The sequence below is a fragment of the Lathyrus oleraceus genome, chromosome 4, assembly GCF_024323335.1.
Source record: "Lathyrus oleraceus cultivar Zhongwan6 chromosome 4, CAAS_Psat_ZW6_1.0, whole genome shotgun sequence".
In the NCBI taxonomy this organism is placed as follows: Eukaryota; Viridiplantae; Streptophyta; class Magnoliopsida; order Fabales; family Fabaceae; genus Lathyrus; species Lathyrus oleraceus.
In genome coordinates, this window is record NC_066582.1 from 414,993,152 (window position 1) to 415,015,498 (window position 22,347).

A 22,347-nucleotide genomic window follows, 5' to 3' on the forward strand; every position below is an offset into this window, starting at 1 on the left:
GGGATTCAGCCCCGTACTTGTTGTTGGTACGGTGTGGCGCCCGCCACAGGGCCTATGGCGCCCGCCACAAGGCCAATTCCTGGGCCTTGTGGTTTTGGATCCTCCTTTTGGGCCTTCTTGCACCTTTGTCTTCCGGGGGGTCTGAATAGCGTTTTCTTCTTCTTTTCAAGGCTTGAGGCTTGCATATTTTTTGTAAAGACAAAAATGAAAATATTTTTGTCTTATATATATATTTTTTTTTTCTTTGCACGACAAAAAAATAAAATAATTAAAGAAACAAAAGAAAAAGAAAAAGTTAACATTAGTGCATAATATGTATATATATAAGAAATTCAGAGTGCATGAAAATATAAAAGCTGCAGTAAAGTAAAATATGTCTGGAAATGCGATAAATAAAATACTAGGGTAATGCTGTCAGGGTAGAATGAGTCATGTGGTAGGCGTCTTTTCCTGGCTTGATCCACGAAACTCAGCTATCTCCCTCCGAAGCTCTTCAATCTCCTGATGTAGAGCATCGGTCTCTGAGGCATGAGTGAGATCAGAAACCTGCATCTGTAACTCTAAGTCTGCCACTTCCTGCTTGAGCAGGGCAGTCTCCTTACGGAGCTCATAAATCTGTGTTTGTAGGTCAGGTGGCTGCAGAGACAAATTGTTAGACATAACAGTGATCTGGGGAGTAAGAGGTGTAGGAGTGTACTCAGCGGCGGGAGGCGATTTCGGCTCTTCGACAGTCTCTCCATAACCCTCTAGAGCATAACTCCAATTTTCAGGATCATGGACACTGGTCATCAGCTGATCTGGTAATGTGAAATAGTGTATCGCTTCGCCGTCGATCAACAGTCTAAACATGTTGGGCTCAAAAGAAGCCCTCCTCATCAGTCCTCTATCAAGACAAAAATCAATATCCAGGGTGGTGTAGAAGCAGAAGGTCCTGAGGTGCAATAACTTGCGAGACAGACCCAATGCAGTAGCAATCTGTGTAACAATCCCACCGACATGGATGATGCCTACGGATGATCTGGCAACACTAGCCAAGCCCTTTAACAGAAAGTTGCCACAAGCAACAGGGCGAGACTGAGTCGCACAAAACAGTAGGAAAATCTCCTCTTCACTTAGCAGTGTCTCTGTATCTGGAAAACCTAGGAAAGAATGTGCTAGAATCATCTGGAAGTACCTCAATGCAGGGTTGTGGATTACCTGAGAAAACTGGGTAGAAGGATCTTGGCTCCCTCCGCCGGATATTTTAGTCCAAAACTTTTCCACTTCTCTGCTCATAAAATACCCCATCGGTGTATCTGGAATAGCATCAGGAGTAGTCTGGAAACCTAGCAAATCACCAAACTCCTTGTGAGAGAATGAGTAGTCAATCCCGAACAACCTGAAAACAGCGAGTCCATCGGGTCCAGCCCAGGGGTCATAATGAAACGAGCTGAGGAACTCAAGAGTCAAGTTCCTATAAGTGTTGTTCCTGTAGTCAAACTGTTCCCACTGGAGTTGATGGCATAAAAATCTGACGCTTGGCTCTATCCCCAAGGCATCCATGCAGTCATGGTTAGGGTACCTGGTAGGAGCCATAGGGCGTCTCATGTGAACATAGTAACGCTCTCTTTGTGCATCATCTCTAAAGGCCACGTGCATGTCATCAGGGTTCTGCATTCTGTACAAGGTTAGCAAACAAGTCCTGAAAGCACATAAAACATTCAATCGTTAGTCCTGACATAATAATAATAATATAAACAAAATAAAGTAAAAGTAAAAAATAAAAAGTACAAAAAATAAGAAAAACCATGGGTTGCCTCCCATGCAGCGCTTGTTTAACGTCATTAGCTCGACGACCGATATTTAAACATCATTGGAAGGATATGGTGGATCACTCAGAGTATGGCAGGTGTATGTTGTCGGGATGTCACCTCCTTCCTAGGGCTTCAACCTCTGTCCATTGACGATGAACGGTTTACATGTCTGGTTCTTGATTTCAATAGCACCGGATCTCAGGATCTTAGATACTTCGAAAGGGCCAGTCCATCTCGAACGGAGTTTACCTGGAAAAAGTCGTAACCTAGAATCGAACAGGAGAACAGGATCGCCTATTTTGAAGTCTCTTCTTATGATTCTTTTGTCATGCCAAGCTTTTGTTCTTTCTTTGTATATGATGGCATTTTCGTAGGCAGATTGTCTGAGCTCTTCTAATTTGTGGATGTCAAGGATACGTTTCTCACCAGCTGTCAAGTAATCCAAATTCAAAGTTTTGATGGCCCAATAGGCCTTATGTTCCAATTCAAAAGGTAAGTGACATGATTTTCCATAGACCAGTTGATAAGGGGTTGTTCCTATAGGAGTTTTGAAAGCGGTTCTATAGGCCCATAATGCTTCTTGAAGTTTCTGTGACCAATCCTTTCTAGATATAGAGACAGTCTTCTCGAGGATTTGTTTTATCTCCCTATTAGATACTTCCACTTGTCCATTGGTCTGTGGGTGGTATGGTGTTGCTACTCTATGCTTAACTCCATACTTGCTTAAAAGTTTATCAAATATTCTCGATATGAAGTGCGATCCTCCATCGCTTATGACTAAACGGGGTGTTCCAAACCTGGGAAATATATAATTTTTGAATAATTTGATGACTACTCTGGTGTCGTTTGTGGGTGCGGCGATAGCTTCAATCCATTTAGACACGTAGTCAACAGCTACTAAGATGTACTGATTTCCAAAAGATGGTGGGAACGGTCCCATAAAGTCTATACCCCATACGTCGAAGAGTTCTACTTCTTGGATATTTCTTAACGGCATTTCATTACGTCTTGAAATATTTCCTGTGCGTTGGCATCTATCACACTTGACAATGAAAGCATGGACATCACGCCACATAGTAGGCCAGAATAGGCCAGCTTGAAGAATCTTGGCGTAGGTCTTAGATGTGCTTGCATGTCCACCATAGGGTGCAGAGTGACAATGCTCAATTATATTATTTACCTCTTCTTCTGGAACACAACGGCGGAAAATGCCATCTTTACCTCTCTTGAAAAGAAATGGTTCGTCCCAATAGAAGTTTCTCACATCACTATAGAACTTCTTCTTCCGGTGGTAGTTTAGATCAGGGGGTATGATGTCAGCGGCTAGATAATTAACAAAGTCTGCATACCAAGGTACATCACTTATGGCTAAGGATTTTTGAAAATACTCATGAGGGTCTGGGTTATCTTCTTCAATGGTTTCTAGTTGGGCTATCAGTCTATCATAGGCAAAATCGTCATTTATGGGAACTGGATCAGGTTTCAGGTATTCTAGCCTAGATAGGTGATCAGCTACCACATTATCAGTGCCTTTCTTATCACGGATATCCAAATCAAACTCTTGCAGTAATAGAATCCATCGAAGTAACCTAGGCTTGGCATCCTTTTTGCTTAGTAAGTAACGAATGGCAGCATGGTCGGTATAAACTATAATCTTGGCTCCTACTAGATAAGATCTAAATTTGTCTATTGCAAAAACTACAGCTAGGAGCTCTTTTTCGGTTGTTGCGTAATTGAGCTGTGCAGCGTCTAGGGTTCTACTGGCATAATAAATCACATGTAGCTTCTTATCTTTTCTCTGACCTAGAACGGCTCCAACAGCGTAATCACTGGCGTCACACATTATCTCAAACGGTTCTGACCAATCAGGGGGTTTCATTATAGGTGCTGAAGTCAGAGCTTCCTTCAGAAGATTAAATGCTTCAGTACATTTTTCATCGAAGATAAATTCAGCATCTTTCATTAAAAGACCAGTTAAGGGCTTTGTTATTTTGGAGAAATCTTTGATGAAACGTCGGTAAAATCCGGCATGTCCAAGAAAACTTCTTATCTCCCTGATAGTCTTCGGCGGTTTTAGATTCTCTATGACTTCTATTTTTGCTTTATCTACCTCTATACCTTTTTCGGAAACTATATGTCCTAAAACAATCCCTTCGGTGACCATGAAATGACATTTTTCCCAATTTAGCACAAGGTTTACCTCCACACATCTCTCCAGGATTTTCTCAAGGTTGACAAGACAATTTTTGAAATCTGATCCACAAACTGAGAAATCGTCCATAAATACTTCCATAATTCCATCTAAATAATCAGCAAAGATAGACATCATGCAGCGTTGGAAAGTTGCAGGAGCATTACAAAGTCCAAAAGGCATTCTTCTATAGGCAAAAGTTCCAACTGGGCATGTAAAGGTAGTTTTTTCTTGATCTTCGGGGTGAATAGGTATTTGGAAGAATCCTGAATATCCATCTAAATAACAAAAGTAAGAGTGTCTGGCTAGGCGCTCCAACATTTGATCTATGAATGGTAATGGGAAATGGTCCTTCCTAGTTGCTTTATTTAATTTTCTATAATCTATGCACATACGCCAACCTCCATCGGTTCTTTTTGCTACAGGTTCGCCCTTCTCGTTTTGCACGACTGTGATGCCTCCCTTTTTGGGTACTACATGCACGGGACTCACCCATTTACTGTCCGAGATCTGATATATTATACCTGCCTCTAGTAACTTAAGAACTTCAGTCTTAACTACCGCACTCATTATAGGATTTATTCTACGTTGGTGTTCTCTGGAAGGTTTTGAATCTTCTTCAAGCAAAATCCGATGCATGCATACGGATGGGCTTATTCCTTTTAGATCAGAGATCTTATATCCTAAGGCTGAGGGGTACCTACGTAAAACTTCTAATAATTGATCGGTTTCTTTTTGGTTTAAGGTAGCACTGACTATAACTGGACGATTCATATCTTCATCCAGAAATTCATATCTCAGGTTTTTAGGCAGTTCCTTAAGTTTTACGGTCGGTTTCATAGGGCAAGGCATAGGATCTGGGGTAAGAGATAAACATTCGTGAAGGTTATCATCAATGTAGGGTGTTTTATAATTGTCATCTTCCAAAATAAGGGTTGATGGCAATTTTATAGATTTATTTTCTTCTTCTTGTTCTAATTCCCTAATGCATTCTTCGATGATATCTAAGGCATAACAAGAATCTCCTATCACAGGTGCCATAAGAAATTTTGACAATATAAATTCTATCTTCTCTTCACCTACCTCAAAAGTTAGTTTTCCTTTTTTAACATCTATTACGGCTCCAGCAGTCGATAAGAACGGTCTACCTAGGAGGATTGGTATGTCGTCATCTTCTTTAATGTCCATGACAACAAAATCAGTAGGTATAAACAACTGACCCACCCTAACAGGGACGTCTTCAAGTATGCCTATAGGGTATTTAACGGATCTATCGGCTAATTGAAGCGACATCTTAGTAGGTTGTAATTCTCCTAAGTTTAATTTCTCACAAACTGCTAAAGGCATTAAGCTCACACTAGCTCCTAAGTCTAGAAAAGCTTTTTCGATGACATGATTCCCTAAAATACAAGGAATGGAAAAATTTCCGGGATCTTTATCTTTCTTTGCTAACCTATCTTCGGAAATAGAATTACATTCCACGGGTTTCGGATCTTCAAGTCTACGTTTATTCGTAAGTATGTCTTTGAGAAACTTAGCATAAGAAGGTATTTGGGTGATGGCTTCTGTAAAGGGGATTTCTACGTGAAGTTTTTCTATAACCTTAACGAATTTTTGATATTGATTATCGATTTGGGTTTTCTTTAATCTTTGAGGGTATGGTATTGGTGGTTTGTATGGCGGTGGTGGTACATAGGTTTTATTTTTAGGTCCTTCTCCTTTTTCTTGACTTTCCGGGGTTTCAGGCTTCTCTGGTTCCTTTTCCTCACTCCTCTCAGAAGTTTCAGGCTCACTTAATCTAGGGTTTAAAGGCTCCTTATAAGCGGTTCCACTTCGTAGAGTAATGTCATTAGCTTGCCCTTTCGGGTTTTGTTGAGGTTGTCCAGGGAACTGTCCTCCAGGGGTAGTCTGTGGGGCTTGGTTTAACGCTACCTGAGAGATCTGGGTTTCAAGCATCTTATTATGAGTAATGATTTGATCAACCTTGGTTCCTAACTGGGTAATTAGTTCGTTAACATGGACGCTTTGGTTCATGAACTCTTTGTTTTTCTGTTTTTGAGCAACGATGAAATCTTTTACAATTTCTTCAAAGCTCGGGTTTGGCGGTACAGGTTGCATAGGTTGATTTGTTCTAGGGGCTTGGTAACCTTGTTGTCTCGGAGGTGCGGTATTTTGAATAGGGTTATTATTTTTGTAGGAGAAGTTTGGGTGATTCCTCCATCCAGGGTTATATGTGTTAGAAAATGGGTTCCCTTGGGTATAGTTCACTTGCTCAGTGTTGGTTTCATTTAACAGATTGCATTCGGCGGATTGGTGTCCTTGCGTTCCACATATCTCACAATTCGGCGAAACTGCGGCTACAGTATTCGGAGTTGTACACATATGTTCGACTCTAAGGGCCAACGCGTCCATTTTAGCCTGCATCATGTCTATAGAGCTTAGCTCATGTATTCCTCCTTGGGCTTCCTTCTTTTCCACTGTCGCTCGTTCTACTCCCCATGATTGATGGTTTTGGGCCATATCCTCGATAAGGGCACTAGCTTCAGGGTAAGGTTTATTCATCAGTGCGCCACCAGCGGCAGCGTCGATGGTCATCTTAGTGTTATAATGAAGTCCATTATAGAAGGTTTGGATGATTAGCCAATTCTCTAAGCCATGGTGTGGGCATGCTCTTAATAGTTCTTTATATCTCTCCCAGGCTTCGAACAACGACTCTCCTTGGAGTTGGGTAAATCTAGTTATAAGGTTTCGAAGAAGAGCGGTCTTACTTGGGGGAAAATATCTAGCAAGAAAAACTTTCCTAAGGTCATCCCAAGTTGTTATTGAATTGGGTGGAAGGGAATCTAACCATGATAGAGCTTTATCTCTGAGGGAAAAGGGAAATAATCTTAAGCGTATCGCCTCAGGAGAAGCTCCATTGGTTTTAAAGGTGTCTGCTAACTGAAGAAAGTTTTTTAAATGTTGGTTTGGGTTATCAGTAGCGAGACCTGAGAATTGTCTCTGTTGCACTAATTGCAGCAGGGATGGTTTAAGTTCAAAATTATTGGCTGGGATAACGGGGTTTACTATACTGGAACTAGGTTCCTCGTTTGATGGTTGGGCGAAGTCCTTAAGAGGTCTTCGGTTTTGTTCTTCGGCCATAGCTATCCTATTCCTATGGAAAAATAAACGTGCGCGAGCGTAACGTTCAGGTTCAGCTAGAGGGTCTACTAAACTTCCGGCACTGCGAGTCTTTCGCATTGACCGGTGGGTAACAACCTTAGTCTAAACGGTATAACTACAGGGTAATGAAAATTGACGAAATTGGTCCCCGGCAACGGCGCCAAAAACTTGATGCGTGTTTTTCGCAAGTGTACGAATCACGTCAAAGTAATATAAAAGATTATCGAATCCACAGAGACCAAGTGTCAATCTATCAAACCTGTTGTTATGGTGTGTATCTAAGGCAACTATTTTTAAGGGTTTTAATAAGGGTGCAATGGTAAATAAAATTATAATTTTAAATAATAAATAAAGACAGGCTCGAATGTAATTCACGCAATCAATGATAATCCAGTACTTGTTAGTGGAACTACTTATGGGCAATGTTTTCTCCTTTGAAAAGAACTAATTTAACAGGAACTGTCGCTTTCGCGTATTCAGAACCGAGTTGTACTCTCTAATCAACCCCTCCTATTGTCACGGATAAAAAGGTGCGTACTGCGTTAGAGTAGTAAACCTATTTTTAAGAAATATAGTATCTTAACTAAGTTGAAAAGTATTTTAACCTGGACTTCTTAGCAAAAAGAGGTTCTTACGAACCAGAGTTTAAACTTCCTAACGCGTCCGAAAATCGTTTTAAAATCTCTTTTCTTTTTAATCTAAAATCTCCTAATAAACTAGACAAAGCGCTTTTGGCTGTTTTTGAAATAGTTAAAAACAATTACTTGAATTGAAAGATAAAATAGCCCTTAGGTGTTTCCACGAACAATTATACTGATTACTGGTTTAATTACGATCCTTACATTCTAACCTTTATAGAATTAGTTAGACATGATAAAGTAAATATTCTTTTTATAGTTTTTCATAAAAGTAATTTAAAGCGAGTGCGGATAATAAACAAAGTAAAGTGCGAGTGCAGGAAATAAACAACGTAAATGTGCGAGTGCAGGAAATAAACAACGTAAATGTGCGAGTGCAGGAAATAAACAACGTAAATGTGCGAGTGCAGGAAATAAACAACGTAAATGTGCGAGTGCAGGAAATAAACAACGTAAATGTGCGAGTGCAGGAAATAAACAAAAGTAAAATACGAACTTGAATTAAAATGGCGGCAGGATTAACTTCCTCCAGAGTGCTCCAAAACTCGAACCACAGACAGATTACAGACTCGATCACTGGATTGCAGAGGCACCCCGATGTGGAATGGCAACTGCTTTATAACTGATATATGCCTAGAGAATTCTAATTCTGGATGAAGAAAAACGAAAATCTAAGGTCCTATTTATAGTAAAAACTGAAAGCATGAAATGACAGGGACGCCCCTCCACTAAAAAGTGGAGGTTACTGATTTTGGCCTTGTGGCGCCCGCCACAGGCCTATGGCGCCCGCCATGGTCCCTACAGGGGATGATGGAGTGGGGATCGTGGGTCTTGGCGGTTGAGGAGTGGTCTTGAGACGTGGCCACGTCATGGCTAACCCCATGGCGCCCGCCACGGTGGGTGCCGTAAGTGCAAAACGCTGAATTTCTAGGTTTTCGCCCGTTTTCACTCCTTTTTCGCTCCTTTTCCCGATTCAAGCTCCGATTATTATAAAAACCTGAAAACATAAGAAAACAAAGAAATAACAAAGCAAAACAACAATAAAAGCTAAGAATGCATGCGAAATCGGAGTCAGAAATACGGTGAATTTTAGTGTGATCAGGATGCTCGACCTTTGGAGACTTACTCACCTGTAGTAGAAGGAGTAAACGTGTGTTTAGGAGAAGAAAAATCAATGAAGGGTTAGGGTTTGGGATGCTCAAGGGCAAAAGGCAGTCCTTAACGAAGGAACCGCGCTACCTGTGGGGATACGAACACATACAAAACAAACATGTATAAAGTAAACATGCCAACAAGGGGCTAAGAAGTAAATAAACAAAAGAAAACAAATGCCTCCTATCGAGGTCTTCCAGCTAAGAAAGCGATAAAATGCGGAAAAAGAGGTAAAAGTACCACACGGGTAAAGATCCGAAGTAACAATAATTAAAGGAGTAAGAAACCCAGGGATCTCCCAAGCTAATGCCATCAAAGAAAGGTGAGTCAGTACAGGTAATCGGAATGAACCTCTAGGGGGTACCCCACAAATAAAGTGGGAAAACCACGCAAACCATCTCTGCAAGAGTCTGTGAGCCCTCACAAAAACTCAACAAAAGGGTTAGTGAAACACGATAAGCATTTTTTTCATGGATAACAGTATGGTTTCAGAAACCTCAAACCCTGTGGCATACATTTCAGAAATCATGTGATTAAACATTCAAGGCATAGGTTTCACCCATTCATGCATAATTAAACCCGTGGGCAAAAACATAATGAAATTCATCCATCATACCTCATACATTTAGATGATCCAAATTAAGAGCATAAAATCATGGGAATGAGGCAAACCTGATGGGAGAGACCGGTTGAAATCAAATGGCACGGCTGGGTTTGCAAGGCAATGTTAGGGTTTGCGTGAGATGAAAGTGTGTGAGTCAGATTGAATTTTTCAGAGCTGCCTGGGGGTTGCTCTGAGTTCTCTGTCAGGTTTCTCTTCAGGTTTTGTCCAGGGTTTTGTTTCAAGGAAATCTTAGAGTATTTTGCTTCTCTTCCTTTTTCTGTCTGATCTGTGTCTTTTATAACCTGATTTTCATGGTTTTGCGGGCTAAAATGAGAGAGGTCCAAGTCCAAGTTTTTTCTATTATATATATATTATTTATTTATTTATTTATTATTATTATTATTTTTTTTTCGTTTTTTTTTTCGTTTTTTTTTTAATAAAGTTTCTTGGATCTAATTCTGATTGACATGATGAAATGCAATATGAAATGCTAAATGAATGCATGAATGAGGAGGGAAAATTTTGGGGTGTTACAACTGCCCCTATTCAATCATCAGCTAACCCAAGTAGGATGAAAGCGAACAGCTTATCAGACAAACGGGGTGAGCTGTGATTGAATACCAAAGACAGACCAAAAATTTGCGCTCAGAGAACACCACAAAAACGCGGAAATACACCGCGCTGTTTATTTTTCTTCCGATCCTCTGGCTGGATCTGAATCGGTCTTCTGGCTTAATCTGGAGTTTCGATCCTCTGGCTGAACCTATACTCAATTTAGTCCTCTGGTTGGATATTAATTTCGATCCTCGGGCTGGATACGATTTTGATCTTCTGGCTAGATCTCCTTCGTTTCGATTCTCTGGCTGAATCTATTTCCTTTGATTCTCTGGCTGAATCTACTTCGATCTTCTGGCTAGATCTGAATTGTTGCGATTTTCAATCTTCTGGCTAGATCTTCTTTGTTTCGATTCTCTGGCTGAATCTACTTCGATCTTCTGGCTAGATCTGGATTGTTTTGATGATAAATTCCCATCATTAGGATCCCGCATCTGAGGCATGCGCTGGTTGACCCTCTTTTGAAATTTACACCCAACCTTCATATTAGATATGTAGCTTCGAGAATATTCCACCTTTAGGCTTCGTACATATTTGTAAGACCCCAATTTTGTCCCTAAGATCCCTCATGGCATCATATCATATCATTCATTACCTCAAGGATCATTATGCACCTTTGCTTCCCTCTTTGTGGGTGGGTATCTTGTGAGTGTGGTTCTTGATCACCAAGCATGTCTAGCATTTGTATATCATTGCTTTTCATTTGTTTACTAACCCAAAAGTGCAAAAATATTGTCATCTAACCTTGTTACTTGCAGATGAAGCAAACTAGGTCAAACAGTCAAATCATTCATTGAGCAATGGATGGTGGCCATTCCTGAAGAATTTGGGCACCATGATCATTCATCAAGAGTTCATATGAGTTGTGATATCATTTGGTATCAAGATCTCAAGAGAAAGAGGCTTGAAATTCATCAAAGCATGGCTCAGTCAACCAAAACCCTAGCAAAGTCAACTATGGTCAACTGTGCATTTAATCAGGGATTGGAAGGTGTGAGATGGTTGGAAAGGTCTCATTCATGTCCATATAAGCCTCATATAACATTTCAAACATCCACAGTGGAGGAGTTGGAGGTCAGACAAAAAGTTTCCCAAAATAGTAATGACCTGTAATTTTCAGCTTCCCAAAATGGAAAGTCATTCTCCTCAAAATTACATGTCCAAGCAAGCTTCAAATCAAAATTTGTCCAACATGAAAGTTGAAGATCTTGCTCTTGCCTTTCCAAAAAGTCCAAGAAAACGCATTTCTCATTTATGGTTGGCAAGTTATGATCAAATAATTTTCAAGAATTTTGGGATTTCAAAGTGGCATAACTTTCAAACCATTTGGCCAAATTGGGTGATTCTTCTTTGAGCAAACCACATTTAACATGTACTATCATAATGCATCATTACATTTCATCAAAGACTTTCACATAAAAAGGTCATTTTTCAAGTGATTTCATTTTGAATTTTGGTGGGAAAATGTCATTTTTGAAAATATGCATCCTTTTCATGCCAAACCAATTCTAATTGCCTTAAAATTGAATTTCTGACTTGCTAGCACATGATTTCTGCACTATTCCATTGATCACACTTACATAGGGGCATTTGTGCCAAATTGCATAACATGTGAAATTTGCTAATCCAATTCCATTTTGCTAAGCATGATTAGCACAGCTGATTAACAGGAGGTATATATACCTAATTGTAACTGAAAATCGGGATCCACAAATCATTTGCTCAGATCCCAAACCAAAAACTTCCAAATTCTCTCAATTTCTCTTCACACTTTTTTCACTTGTTCATCAAGAATTCATCATTCTTTTTGCTTCTTTTTGTATTGATCATCATTTGTAGAGGATATTGAAGAACTGTTGAACAAGATCGTGGCCAAAACCTTGAAGAATCATCACTGTTGCACTTGGAGCTTCACATGGCATTTTGAATTTCCTTCGAGCTGGAGCGGTTTTGAGCTGAAGAATCTTTACCATTCATCTTCCACATCATCAATCAACATCTGTTTTGGCAATTGGAGGTTTGAAAAGCACGAAATCAAGAGCAACTTCATCACAAGGTGAGATTTCAAATGCTTCGATTCTTGAAATTAACACGTGGCTTAGGTAGATCGTGGAACATAGATTACACTGCAACTTAGATCATGAATTTTCATTAGGTATTGATGAAGTTATGTGGATCTGAACATTTGAATGTGAAACTTGTTTTTGCTCGATCTGGTTAGCATGAGTGAAATTAATTGAAATGATTGTTAGATTATTGATGTATGTTGCTTGCTGATTCGAACGGTATATGGCATGATAATTTTTGTGAAAATTTGTTCATGATGATGATGAATACCAAGACCGCGCGATGAACATTCGAATTTCACTCCAGATTTCGCGTTTGATCTTTGTTGCCTGGCCTTGCGTTCAAATTTGTTGTTTCCCGCGCCATGCTGCCAGTCACGTGGTGACACATCACTTAATGAAACGCAGAGTTTCATTAAGTGAGCGGCTTAATTACAACAATGCCACTGCCAGCTTCTAATTTCATTTTAATTGATAAATGTTTATTTCATTTTTCATCATAAACTTCAAAAATTCATAAATAATTCTTGGATGATCCAAATTGTGTGGGGATTTTTGCATCCATCTCCATTTTTCATCTAGTTTTTTTATGAGCATGATATCACAAGTTGTGCACGGCTGTGTTTTATTTTGGTCTAATATCTTTGTTCATGTATGTTTCTTGCATATGCCCTACCATTTCATTCATGAAATCTTGGTGCTTGCCCCAAAATGTGTGAAATTTTACATGTGCATTCTAGACTCACTCCTGGTCATTTTGATATGTGGTTTGTAATTTTTGAGTTCCTGGATTGAAAGATATGATATGATCTATGGAGTGTTACATTTTGTGCCATGCCATGCTTTGTGCATCTTCTTGATTTTATTTTCTATGCTTGTTGAACATGATTTGCTCTGGATTTTTCATGAGATTACATCTAGATGTTAACTTTACATGTGAATTTTTCTGGAATTTTTGAAGGCATTTCCTATTTGATTGGGATTTCATTTGCTGTTTAGTCATTTGTTGACTTTTTGTGATACATGTTCCCATTTGATTTGTGAAATTCTGGTTATTAATTAGATGGATTTGAAATTTGGCATGTGTATTATAGACATCTTGAGGTTTGCCATAGTTTTAGTCCCATTCATTTATCATGTTTTATCTCTGTTTTATGATTGGTTGAAGTGGAGGCATGTTTTGATGCCATGTATGAGCTTGTATGAACTTGTGTTGACTTTATGATTTTCATTGACTTACTTCCTCTGGTCCAAATAGCATGAAATTTGGTGTGCTGCTCATTGAATGTGTTCTGTTTAAGCTTGAATTTTCTGGGAATTTATTGAGCTATTTTGGTATTGGTTTGATTGTGATCATTCTGTTTGCTCCAATGTGATTTCAAAATGCATAGTTTGACATGTTTAGCTTATGAAATGGAGTTGGTTCATAGTTTTGATATGGGACCAACTGGAAGTTGTTCTTATTTGATAAATCTTGATTTTGATCAATTTTCACTTGCTGTTTTGAATTTTTCACCTCCTTTTTACCCTAGGCTTGTCCTAGTGGTCTTACTTCTCACATTTGAGTTGTTTTTTCAGATTAAAGAAGCAATTGCTTTAAGGAGTTTAATTCAAGTTGATTGAGTTTGGTTTAATTGATTGTGATGAACTAACTTGGTTTGTTTTGTAGGATGCTAACTCATTTGCTTTGAGTTTGTGCTTTGCACATATGATTGATTGTGTTGTCTGTTGGTTCATAACTTGTCTGTTTTGACTTTGTGATTGGGATACTGATTATATTTGATTGATTTCAGGTACCATAGTCGCTTTAGTTCCTTTGAGAACTTGCTATTGCTTTGCTTTGCTTAAGCATTGAGGTAGACTCTCTTGTCTCCATGTAGTCTGGAAGACCTGGCTCGTTATTTAGCCAGGCAACTGTCTGAAGTCCTCCTTAAGAGGCAATGTTTGTGATTGTTTAACTTTGTCCCCAAGCAGGTAAAGACCTCATATGAGGCAATTGGTAGACAAAAGAGATATGTAGCCTATCTCCTACTATTCTGTGAGTCACTCACCTTGCTCACACCACATGTGTTGATGCATAATGAGTAAAAACCCAAGATCTATCGAGTCTAACTTGTGGAGAGAGTTCCATCTTTCTGAACTCCCACACCTTCTGATATTCAATGCTCTCCCTGACCAGGGATAAGAGTGATGAGGCACACCCCTCATATCTGTTCATCTGCTTCACCTTGGCTCTCAATGTCAAGGTTAAGAGCACCATTTACCCTTTGACTTCATAGTCTAACCCTTTGATTGAGCCTAATTGTTTGGTTATAGTAGGTGCTAAATGACTTTGTTTGATTGATTGTTTGTTGCATTTGTACATGCATGCTTGCTTGCCTTTGTGCATTTATCATCATTAATTTGTTCATTATTGCATGATCATCATTGCATATCTTTGTGATCCATGTTTGGTTTACCCATTGAGGACAATTGTAAGACCATGTTCTTTGGCCATTGTTCCTATGATTTGGAAGGGATAGAGTGTAAGACCATTTCATTTGGTCACTCATATCCTCTTTGCTTAGTGCATTGTTTGTTTGTTGTATGTGAGGATGCAATTATAAGTCCATGTTGTTGGCATTTGTATTCCTATGATCATCCTTTGGAGGTTGGTATAAGTCCAGATAGATTGGCATCTGACATCCAAGTTTTGTTTTACCTTAGGAGGTTGGTGTAAACCCATTTATTGGTATCCGATATCCGCTTTTGCTTTGTGAGATTGGTATAAGTCCATTGATGGCTTCCGGTATCATTGTTTTGTTTTAGGAGGTTGGTGTAAACCCATTTATTGGTATCCGATATCCGCTTTTGTTTGTGAGATTGGTATAAGTCCATTGATGGCATCCGGTACCACCTTGCTTTTGCTTACTTGCTTTGTTGCCTATTCCTAAGGACACACTTGAATCATCTTATATATGATTTCAAGAGGTGAACCTTTTTAAGAAGTTTTACCTTCCATCATCCATACCCTCTTTGTCCTAAACCTTTTTCACACTTTGCTTTCAAAAACTTGTAAATACTTGTTGTGCAAACATCTTCATGTCTTTTCCAAATTAGAAACCTGGACCCTAAGTCCTTGACTTTTCAAAACTTCACTTTTCATAACACTTCTTTGAATCAATCTTAATCATACCTTGACCATATTTTATGAATAATCATAATCAATTAACTTCACCCATTCAAATGTTTTGTGGCTTTGTCCATTGTTAATATGTTTTAGTGCATTAGCCTTAGGTTTTAATTACCATAGTGGTTGATGTAAATCTTACCTTATCCTTAGTGAGTTGATTGTAAGTCTTCCATACTTATTATAGGGTTAACCCCTCACTAGTATGTTGAAGCCGTCCTCGCATGGTGGATTGTTGATTCAGGTTGAGTTTTCTCCCATTGGTAATGAAAAGCCTTAGTGCTTGTGTTTTAAAATGAACTCACTAATTTTTGGAAATCTTTTAGCCGAACTACGGCGTTTTGATCCTTACCTTTGATGGAAGGTACGTAGGCAACGGGTTCATCCGTTCGAACACAAAAATAACTAACTTGTACATTCTTTTCTCATCTTCCCATTCATGTTTGCATAATATGTCAAAAACAAATAAACATTTTTTATACAACAAGTGTGAAAAGGGCTCCCTAGGAGTACCTAGGACGTGATGGGTGCCTAACACCTTCCCATTGCGTAATTTACCCCTTACCCAGACTCTCTGATCTTTTTCATTAGTTTTCTACGTGTAAAACTTCTTAGGTTTTTGTTCGCTTTTTAACCAGTCCTTAGGATAAATAAAAGTGCGGTGGCGACTCGATTCATTGTATACTTTGCTTATGGTTTAATCAATAAATCATATAGCGACGAATACACCGCTACAATATTCTTCGGGCTAGAACATGTTGTAACGACTCCTCTATTGGGCTTGCTGGGGAAATAAAGCTTGTAGGCGACTTCACTGGGGAATCTTCAAATTGAGCCTTAGGCTGGCTTACTGGAACACGATTCTCAGGTTGAATCTTCAAAATGAACCTCAGGCTGGAACACTGGAACACGATTCTCAGGCTGAATCTTCGAAATGGCCCTCAGGCTGGATCACTGGAACACGATTCTCAGGCTGAATCTTCAAAATGAACCTCGGGCCGGATCACTGGAAAACGATTCTCAGGCTGAATCTTCGAAATGACCCTTAGGCTGGATCAGTGGAAAACGATTCTCAGGCTGAATCTTTGAAATGACCCTCAGGCTGGATCACTGGAAAACGATTCTCAGGCTGAATCTTCGAAATGACCCTCAGGCTGGATCACTCACGCTTGATCCTCTGGCTGGATCTCATGATCTTGGTTGTAAAGTAATTCTTCAGTCTGCTTGGAAGAACCTGTTTATCAGCTTATGTGTATGCTTGATATGATATGCATGCAAATGCAAATGTTATGCTTGGTGTAAAATGAAATCTGCTTGGGGAAGCAAACTCCGGTAGGGAACAGATCTGTATCAATCCTTGAATGCTCTGTGGGGAATGATCCGTCTGTCGGGACCAATGAGCCACCAAAAATAAATTGGCTGCTTGAAAAGTTGACCTTGCGGGGGGAGTATCAACTATGGAAACTTTGTTCGGCGAGGCTTTGTGAGGAGAGTCTGTGGGGAAAACACTTCATGGGGAATTGTCGTAGGAAACGACCTTTGCTGGGGATATGAACTTGCTAATCGCCTTCAAGCTGGGGATTAACAAATCTGTTAAAAATAATCTGCTGGGGAATGAGATGAACACTAGGAACACCACCCTCTCATCTGTTGGTTATGCAACCACTCCGCTGTTGCTAGGAAGATACAGTCTGACACTGTCAACTCCGCTGGGGATATATAGTCTGGATACTGTCAACTCTGCTGGGGAACATGCTCTGCTGAGGAGAGACTTTGTCAACCGCTTGGGGATGAGGATTCATGACTTGGCATCCGGTTCCTGTGACCTGTAACCAAAAAATATACGTATGCCCCGGGGAATTACTTGGTTTGAATTCACCGTCTGGGATTAAGCACATTCAAAGCAATTTTAAATGTTTTCCTGTGCAAATCATCTGCAAGAGCCACCATTATGTTCATATGCAATATGTTTTATCAAAAATTCGGACATTTTTGCAAACAAACTGATAAATGAAAAATAAAGAGGCTCTTCAACTGAATTATTCGACTCTTACTGGGGAGAAAATTTGTGCCAGGAATAGGCGAGGGTATCAGGAAGCTGATCCCTGAAAAGAGGTGATCGCTATAAAAAGAGAACTATCCTAATGGCAATGTGGAAACGGGGTCCCACTGAGTTTCGACTCTGCTATGGCTCGTATGTCCTCAAGACGCTCTGCTCATCTTGCTTTCTGAAGTGGATGATTAGTCGATCTTTAACCTTCGGAGATTGTCGGATTGAATGAAACAGTAATGGAACACAGGTGAACTTAGATCGCAGTCGTTCGCTTATTCCCTAACTTTTTCCTGGATCGCCCCTTTTCGGGTTTTCAATCCACCGGGATACCCATTTTTGCATGAGCCGCCCTTTCGGGTTTTCGACTCACCGGGTGTACTCTTTTTTTTTATATCCCTAATTTTTGCCCGAACCTCTTTATTCTTTTTTTTTTGGTTCGTCGGGATGCCCCTTTTTTGCTTGGACTATTCTTTTTACTGTCCAGCGGGTCTATTTTATGCGAAGTATTTTTTAACTACGTCTGAGTTGACAGGGGACGGGAAGTCTTCGCCATCCATGGTTGTTAGCATCAGAGCTCCGCCAGAGAAAACTCTTTTAACCACGTATGGACCCTCATTGTTCGGTGTCCATTTGCCCCTGTGATCTGTGTTGGGAGGAAGAAATCTTTTGAGTACCAATTCATCAACTTGATACCCCCGAGGGCGCACTTTCTGACCAAATGCTTTCTTCATTCGTCTCTGACCGAGATACGTCAATTCTGGGTATGTAGTTCCAGCATAGCACCATTTCCCGTTGGTTTGATTGATGACCAAAGCTGAATCCCCATATACATCCAGGGTTTTCATCTGTATATTGACGGCTTCCTCAAGTCTTAGGATACAAGCTTCGTATTCGGCTTCATTGTTGGTGCAGGGAAAAGTTATTCTGGCACCAAATGGAATATGAACCCCCTTCCGGTGTGATCAACACTACACCAACTCCGCGACCATTGACGTGGACCGCCCCATCAAACATCATAACCCATTTGGATTCAGGGTCAGGCCCCTCCTCCGGGAGTGGTTCCTCTCAATCTTTCGATTTGAGAAACATGATGTCCTCATCAGGAAAGTCAAACCTCATAGGTTTGTAATCATCAATTGGTTGCTCTGCAAGATAGTCTGACAAGACACTTCCTTTGATGGCTTTTTGTGAAGGGTATTGGATGTCATACTCTGTCAGTATCATTTGTCACCTAGTAACCTTTCCGGTAAGTGCTGGCTTTTCAAAAATATACTTGACTGGATCCATTTTTGATATCAATAGAGTCGTGTGAGTCAACATATACTGTCTTAGTCGGCGAGCAGCCCATGCCAAAGCGCGGCAAGTTTTCTCGAGCAATGAGTATCTTTGTTCACATTCGGTAAACTTTTGCTAAGGTAGTATATTGCATGCTCTTTTCGACCTGACTCGTCATGCTGACCGAGAACACAACCCATTGACCTTTCTAACACAGTCAAGTACATGATCAACGGTCTTTCCTCTCGGCCTGTAGACTTGCCCCGATCTTGATCTCTTTCTTGTCGTCTGCGGTATTGATGTTGACGGTCTCAACCACCTCCTGATAAGGTGTGATAGCTCGGTCCTCCTGTTTCAACAATCTGGCTAACCCTTCAGGCAATTCACAATCTTCCTCAACCCCTTCTTCGGCTTAATAGATAGGATTGTCGAAGTCATACTTGGCCATAGCAGTGTCGTTAGTAGTGAGATCCGAGTGGTCCGCTCTGCATGATGGAGGATCATGCTTTACCTTAGAATGAGAGATTTTTTTTGGAAAGAAAGAAAAAACGAAAAAAGAAACATTGCCATTTTTTTGTAAAAGTAAAAAAAAAACTGAAAGAAAGAGAACACAAAATTGTTTGCAAAAGCCGTCCTTTATTGATGATAAAAATAATTGCGAAATGTAACTAAATGGATGGCCCTACAAATGAGTCGCTACACCTTGGGCAAAGTGTAAGACTTTATTATGCATGTAATAAAGGAAAACAATAAAAATCACTCTTTCAGTAGAGTAACCCGGACGGTTTTTTCAGACGACCAATTGTCGAGCTTTTCTCCCGGGACACACGGGCGAATCCAGCTATCTAAGTCACAGTCGCTGTCAGCCTTGTCTTCATCTGCAACATTGATGATGTGGGGAGAAACCAAACCCCCGCTGGAGAGAGTACCAGCTTCATTATTCTGAGATCCCGGAGCATACCCCAATCCAAACTTGTCTTCTTTGATGACTGGCTCCACAAATTTGCCCCAGCCTTGGGCATTACCAGCTTTAACCACTTCGACAACTTGCTTGTATGAAGAGATAGAAGTCCCGACCTTCTCAAACTCAGGTGAAAAGACAGCTTCGGGCGCGACCTCATTGATGTTTATGGCTTCGAAGCCCTGACACAACATCTCGTGCATCTCGCCGTCCATCTCTACATACTTAAATGTAGACAAGTGGCTAACAAAAATATCCTCTTCACGACAAACAGTGACGACCTGACCTTCTAGTTCATATTTGAGCTTCTGGTGGAGGGTAGAAGTAACAGCACCGGCAACATGAATCCAAGGCCGACCTAGCAGACAGCTGTAGGCAGGCTGGATATCCATCACATAAAAGGTGCTCTTGAACAACTGCGGTCCAATCTTAACTGGCAACTTAACTTCGCCAAAGATAGCTCTCTTAGAGCCATCAAAAGCCCTCACAACTAAGTTACTTGGCCTCAGGATGGTGTCATCGCAATCCAACTTCATTAAGGCTTTCTTTGGAAGAACATTCAGAGAAGAGCCTGTATCAACCAAAACATGGGAAAGCATCACCCCTTTGCACTCCATTGTGATATGCAAGGCTTTGTTGTGATTCCTGCCCTCAGATGTTAGGTCATTATCGGTGAAACCTAGCCCCCGACTAGCGTTTACATTGGAAACTACCAACTCCAGCTGGTTAACAATTATCTCCGGTGGAACATAGGCCATATTCAGTACTTTCAACAAGGCTGCTCTGTGCGCCTCAGAGCACAGCAATAGTGAGAGAATGGAGATCTTTGAGGGTGTCTGATTTAGCTGGTCGACTACCTTGTAGTCACTTTTCTTGATAATCCTCATAAACTCATCCACTTCCTTCTCGAATGCGGTCTTAGGAGGATCTTCCTCAGTAGTAACCTCTTCGGCGGCCATCTGTTTCCCCTTAGCCTTGGCAGCTGCCTCGGCTTCAGTATTCGCGCGTAATGTTGATGGTGCAAATAGGCGTCCACTGCGAGTGAAGCCACCAACCCCTCCAACATTCTCTACAGCGGAGCTACCAATGTCAATGTCTTCTTTATTAACTCTCTGCCCCTGGCAGTAGATATCAGCCCCATAGTGCCACGGGATAACACTGTCTTTCTCATACGGAACGGGTCCTGGTATTATGATGGTGATCGGACCAACCAAAGTCGGTTGAGGGCTGTCAGAGTAAATTGCAACTGGTGCTGAACTTTCGATGTTCACCGCTGCTGGTTCTGTACTTTCTGGGAAATATATTGTTGTCGGAGCGAGTCTCTCGGGAACATATATTTCTTCAGGAGTGAAATAAAACGTCACCGTCGATACATCATTCTTCACTGGACGGGCCTGATCGAACTGAAGACAACCTTCATCTATCAGTTGCTGAATACCCCTTCTCAAACTGTCACATCCGTTTTCGGCAGCTTGACAATTTCTGCATTCTTCCCCACAGCCCAGGAAAATCTGTCCTTTCAGAAGTCAGTCTTTAACCACCGATAGCGAAGTCTTCACCTTAGTCACATCAGAAACCAAATTCAAAGTTTCCCCACTATCAACAACATTAATCCTCTGCCCACCGTGAGCCGGCATCGGGTTCTGGATAACATTAGGCACCGGAGCAAAATTGATAGCCTGGACATCTCTCAAATCTTGTACCTTTAACTGGAGAGCCTTGCAATTATCTGTAGTATGGCCAGGTGCGTTGGAGTCAAAAGCACATCTGGCGTTGACATCATAACCTCTAGGCAAATTATTGGGATCGATTGGTGGGGCCAGAATTCTCAACGTAACCAGATTCATGTCAATCAGCTTGGGAAGTAATACTGAATAAGGCATTGGGATTGGCTCGACGACCCGGTCCGTCTGCCTTGGACGTTATTAATAGTGTCTCTGCTGACCCGGATTACCTCCTTGTTGTTGATTGTTGTACCTGGGTTGTTGTTGCGGATGATATTGCGGTTGAGGAACAGGTGTTGGAATAGTGACTGCGGCCACTTGATCTTGATAATAATTAGGGCGTCCTCTGCCCCTGCCTCTGCCGACATACACAACGCTTGCCTCGCCTTCTTTTCTTCGCTGACCGTTACCAGCAAACGGTCTCTTGGGACCTGATAAGTTGGAAGCACTATTGTCTTGAATTCGGCCCATCTTCAACAGACTCTCGATTCTTTCTCCAGCAATTACTATCTCTGCAAAGCTGATTGACGAGTAAGCAGCCAATCTCCCAATATAATTGCCTTGAAGAGTGTTCTTGAACATGTCCGCCATCTCCCTTTCAAACATAAGGGGGTTGGACGGACGCAACAATCTGTCTCCAACGCTGAGCATACTCTCTAAAGGTTTCCTTGGCAGTCTGAGACATACCTTGCAACAAGGTCTGATTTGGAGCCATGTCCAAGTTGTATTGATATTGCTTGACAAAAGCCTCTGCCAAGTCTTTCCAGCTCTTGATGGTAGTACGAGACAAATGAGAATACCATTCACGAGAAGCTCCAGTTAGACTGTCTTCAAAATAGTACATCCACAGCTTTTCATCTTCCGTGTGAGCTCCCAACCTTCCCAGATAAGATTGGAGATGAGTGCGTGGGCAAGAAGCCCCGTTGTATTTCTCAAAAGTAGGG

The 22,347-nt window shown here is 40.8% G+C and overlaps 1 non-coding gene across 1 annotated transcript; it reads left to right on the forward strand.

Annotated features, from left to right (window-relative positions):
- The first annotated feature begins 6,634 nt into the window (after positions 1 to 6,634).
- On the forward strand, positions 6,635 to 6,741 carry LOC127077573 (small nucleolar RNA R71). Its single transcript, XR_007787368.1, has one exon. It is a non-coding gene; the product is annotated as a small nucleolar RNA R71 (small nucleolar RNA).
- The last annotated feature ends 15,606 nt before the right edge of the window (positions 6,742 to 22,347 follow it).